The sequence below is a fragment of the Saccoglossus kowalevskii genome, chromosome 16 (assembly GCF_978046115.1).
Source record: "Saccoglossus kowalevskii chromosome 16, keSacKowa6.1, whole genome shotgun sequence".
NCBI lineage: Eukaryota > Metazoa > Hemichordata > Enteropneusta > Harrimaniidae > Saccoglossus > Saccoglossus kowalevskii.
The window spans coordinates 30,831,807-30,837,384 of record NC_140656.1 but is presented as its reverse complement, the minus strand read 5'-3'; the positions used below and the strand labels follow the sequence as shown (position 1 = coordinate 30,837,384).

General features: G+C 36.4%; 1 long non-coding RNA gene across 1 annotated transcript; it reads left to right on the top strand.

The window, feature by feature from the left end:
• Positions 1–3,213: 3,213 nt before the first annotated feature.
• LOC146733828 (uncharacterized) lies at positions 3,214–4,072 on the top strand. Its single transcript, XR_014926735.1, has 2 exons — positions 3,214–3,371; positions 3,895–4,072. It is a non-coding gene; the product is annotated as an uncharacterized LOC146733828 (long non-coding RNA).
• Positions 4,073–5,578: the final 1,506 nt, after the last annotated feature.

The following is a 5,578-nucleotide window of genomic DNA, read 5'->3' as shown; positions in this document are numbered from 1 at the left end:
AAATCCAGTGAATATACTTTTTTTCCTATATTTCACATTAAACTCATGAAAAAATCAGTGAAAATAAATTCCAAGCAAAACGCCCAAAAAGCCTTTTCAGCGAAAATTAATTCCAGCGAAAATAAAGTATTCCACAGTATTCCTACATCCAATCCATTCCACTCACTGATATAACGGGTTATGGATTACTTTATAACATGATCGTTCAAAGAGCCAAAAAACAAAAAAATATGTATTTTAATTAGAATATACATCCTCCTTTTCCGACCTGTCCAAATCATATTATATGGCATACTTTGTATTGTGATTTACGAACTCAGCCACGAACATCAAAATTAAAACGGGTCTTGTATTTACGACAATGACCCCCCCCCCAATCACAGTCATAACACTGTGCTTTATTTAGGACCAGTTGTAATTAAAATAATTGGAATGACCCCTCATAACCTCCAACATATTTGTATTGTGAATAGTTTGACCAAGGATAACTAATCAGTCTGAGTATCTAGACACGCTGGAAAGACCATAAAAATCATGGTTCCATGGTCAAACACCTGTTACCAGCTTTGAACAACCATACTGAACGTGATCTGTTCGGTAATTTGCAACAGTACCATTATACATCCACGAGTTGAAATCATATTTTCTGGCTTGTTGTGTTGTAATAATTAGCAAAGAGGAAAACCACGTGTATGTCATCACAAAGTAAAGACCTTGATTATATTTTGTCTTTCGCTTGCCCGAATGTTTTAGGTCAATGCACTGTGTGTTACTGTGCACATTCCCAAATTGCCACCTCCAACAAATGGTATAGCCAATTGATGTTTCAGTTCAACCCGTGACATCCCTTTTCACAAAATCCAAGTTACTAAACTAAGTAGCGAAGCACTCAGAGGACACAAAAGACTTCTTAATTAACATTTTTCTAAATAATGTTGCAGTAGGTAATTATCTTTGTTGTTATTTTCGTGTGATTTCTCACTCAAATTATCATTTTGTAAATTGAATGGAAGTGTCAGGAAGACAGTCATGACTATGATAACGTGTTTTATTTATTGCCTCGTAATGTAATGACGTCAAACTAATCATTTAACACGAACATGCAAATCCAATACACCCAAAATGACATCCACCGTTTATATAAGTCGCGCCCTTTACCGACGAATCAAGAATGTAAGCGACCTCGTTCACATCGACGGTATTAGTTATTGCGATCTGTCAGTCATCACTAAAACATATTGTGTTTTTTTATTTTCGTGTCTTCTCTTTTCAATACGCTAATCGATAACGCAGCTATAAATTTGAAAATATGAATGCAAGACAAATATTTTAATACTTAAAATTGTGATGGGAATTGGTGTTTGGAGAAAGATATAGTGTCTTCGTGCCAGGTTTGTTGTGCATAATCTATAATTCTCTATGTGAAATGTAAAATAAACACCCCACACCTTGGTTCAGTCATACATGGCCGAATCCAAAACGAAAAAGCAACGTTTTAACGTTGTACGCCCAATTTTCCATTCGCGTAAGATTGTTACAAATTAAATTATAAGTTAATCTTTTCAACGTTAAATAACATTTATGAGGATATATTTTAAGCTTTCATTTGTAATAATCTCAGCCAGTAGATAATGCATCTTTTAAAGTAAAGAACACAGTGAGAGGAAATCGATCACATTCGCTAATAGCTGATAAATCGCTTGAGAAGAAATTTCCAAAATTGTTTCTGAACTTGTTCAATTTGAGGAGCGTTCTCAATTCCCCAGATTTCACTACCATATAATACGATTGGAATCAAATAATTTAAATGAATCAGATATACTCATACTACTTAGTTTTCGAATCAATACTTTAAGTTAAAACATTGAAAGCCGTATTGTACAGCGTTGTAAAGATGGAAACAATTATATTCAAGGTAACGAGAACACTATGTTATCGATATCATACCAACCTTCACCCCTTATCCACGTGTCAGTAGATAATTAGTGATATGTGACTATGCAGTACAGTACAGACATCAACAACACAATGCTCTTTTTGACAAGACATGATAATGAGATAAAAGGAGTACATCGCCCTCTAGTCTCTACACAAATTAAATATATAATTGTTACAAATATGTGAATGACCTTGATAAAAGATGTTTTGTGCCAATCATGGGTAAGTAGTAAAGTAGTTTTTAATTTCATGTAAATAGAAATACAGGAAAATAAGTAGGAATAGCACCCGCATTTTACAAGGATATTACCATACAATTGACAACGTCATTCAGCCCGAAATATTTTGGTTCAGATGGTTCACACGAATAAATCACATTGGAGAGTATTTTTGGCTAAAAATACTCCAAAACTTTACGTTTATATCAGAAAATGCCTCACATTTGTTAAAATGAAAATTAAAAAAAATAGAGAAAACGAAAATGAAGGTCAAGCACGTTTTCAATGCCAGTTTCCCCGTTTTACTCGCTTTCAAAAATGAAAACTGTTTGAAACATACGGCCGAGTTCTTATTAGCTTTACCTTAGATTCACTACTAGTACCTGGACGTAAGGTATTGAATAAAAAATAAAAAAACACGTTTATTTTGATACCAAATTGATACAACTACACCCGGGCACGCAATGGCCTGACCATTTTTTGTAGGTTCTGACTGCAGAAACGTTTGTCACGTACGCAAACTGATGCATATATTGTTGTGATTTCACCGACTGTGGTTTTCGCTTTTACGCAGCAATGCTATGGAGGGCGTGGAACTACCTAGCGCCGCCACCGATATATGCACGCGACTCCGGGCAGTGGCGTACATAAACCACTTTCCCGGAAGTAGCGAGACAGGCATCTTTGCCAGCCAAGGACCATTTATTCGTGCGAGGCCTCAACATTAACCCTTGGCAGATTTCACCACGATTTACTGTATGTCACACACCCTCAAACGGTTATAGGATTCACTTGAGCTCATTTACATTACCCGATCAAAACTCACGATAGAAACGACACATTACTTGGTGGAATTTTGGCTCGAGCTCGGTTGAATACAATCTGATTAAAATCTGATGTAGTGTACGGGCTTTAATTATTTTGGCTATAAACTTATTTTAATTTTATTTTTTATTACTTTTGTTATTAATGCCCTTTTCTTTTATTTTATTATTTTACTTTGATTTTGATTTTGTGATTTTTTTTAATTCCGCCCTACCTACATATGTAACGAGATTTCAACGAGACCCACTATCGACGATTTTAGTCAACGAATCACAGACCTCCTTCTATAGCGCACATGATGACGTCACCGGGAGGAGTCGGGTGGCAACACACTCAAATAAAATGGCGGATTATACCGACGTTAGCGACCGAGAATAACACGGTTTTTCGGTAAGTTTATCATTGTCAAATGCAACGAAAGTCATTTTTATGTTAATATTGTGGCTCGAATGGTTCGAGTTTAGATCGTTATTTTGCATAGTTATTCTGGGAGTGACGATTTTGTTTCCACCGTTTCGAACACCAGTGTCTTTTTCCAGTCGCCTGCCCTGGAGACGGGTGATGTTTTGTTGACGATCGGGCCAACATCGTCTACGCACAGTCCCGGTGTTGAGGGACTGTGGTCTACGGTATTGAAGCCGTAGCTGTAAATATTCATCAAATTGTATCAACATTTTGTACATTATACAATAACTCTTTATTAAAGTAATTGAGCTGATTTGGACTGGAATAAAATATTTTTTATTGGAACACATCGCAATTGATCAGGAAATATTTTTTTGCTCCAATTTTCTGCGTCGATGCCGTGGGCCGGTGACCGTTATACAATTTAAAATCAGTTTGCATTGTTTACTATAGCTGTTTACAGTGTTCTAATCATTACGATTTACTTATTTTTTTGCTTCCATTCTAGATAATTATGCTCAGTGATGTAAAATTGAAACGATGACTGAATGAACGAACCTTGGCTGGCGAAGATGTATCTGGAAGTGTACACATTTGTTGGAAGTGAAAAAATATTCAATGTAATGACAAAAATTGTAAAATGCTGTGGAATTTCTTTTGCAAATAAAAATATACTAGCAATTTTCTATTAATGGTTTATTCAAGTGGGCAAAATATAATGTACAGAAAGATTGCCCGTAGAGTATCGCTACACTGAAAAGTAAGCAACCGACAGCCTGTATAAAAGGGGGGCTGTGATTGGCTGTTACTTACGCGAGATTTGAACGGGTCTAGATCTTACATAGGCGTCAGATCAGATGTAGGTAAGGCGGGATTAAAAACAACCACAAAATCAAAATCAAAGTAAAATAATAAAATAAAAGGGCATTAATAACAAAAGTAATAAAAATTAAAATTAAAATAAGTTTATAGCCAAAATAATTAAAGCCCGTACACTACATCAGATTTTAATAAGATTGGGTTGAATATAGAAATCAACGTGTTGCTAGCTTTTTCTATGTGAACGAGCTTACTGACCATCAAAAGAAAACAAACTTAGTGATGTATCCAAGGAAAATGATGTGTTAGTTGCAACATGGGGTTTATAGTTCCATGGTTGCAACGACGACCGAATCAGACAGGTTGATATGTTAGCTGTTTCGACAGTTTACTAAAACACGGTTTGCACAAATATTCAAACATTTCATAGTCTTCATTCACTTGTCAACAAACAATTTTCAACGTGGAAATAACAAGTTTTGGAAACGTGTCAACGATGATAGACCTTCTGTTCTTGACTCCTGGTGAATCAGCGCAAAGTCTACACGCCGCCATTGTTTTCATATGTGATGACCCCACTTGTCTTCAAATTTATGATACAGCAACGCTGATTGGTAGCGCCAGCTTCCTGGCGCGCCCAATTAAATGACTCAATTTAACTGCACTGAAATACAGCTTTTCCTAAAACTATCACTCACGGGTTCGTGGGCCGGTTATGAATGGCCGGCTTTAGCGAAACTCTGCGATTCGGACGATGCGAGACTGGGTGCCAAAATACTCTTGCTTTGTCATAGCTGAAAATACATGCCAGTTTGGTGACAATAGTCGATAGAAAGGAATTATATTATTGTGACAACGGTTGGTGCACCAAGAAGCATAATATCACGCATGTAAGTTTACGTTACACCCCAAAACGATATGCGCGCGCATGCGAAACGCCATATCTTCGACTTCCGGCAAAGTCGTCTAAGCAACGTAAACGCTATTCTATCCACGGTTGTTCAATACGTCCAAGTGGAGCACGTGAACTTTACCGCGTGTATATCACAATGTTCTTACAGGAAGTAGTGAATTCATCAAATATAGTCTACATCTGACTACGGAAGTTAGCATCTATATATAAGGTGAGTATTCACGCATTGTTCAGATTTCTTTTGTTCCAATTGTAAAACATGTATACATTCAGATCTAATCTAATCAGCAATGTCATTTCCTTTAAATAGCGCTCTCTAGTGACAAAGCGTGATTGCTGACACATGGCCGTTCGAAGCGTTGGTAATCATTTTATTGTGTAGTCATTCCTGAAGTTAATGTTTTTGAGCGATTTTACTATATTCTCGACGAAGAACGATTACATCAACTGAACACAGATA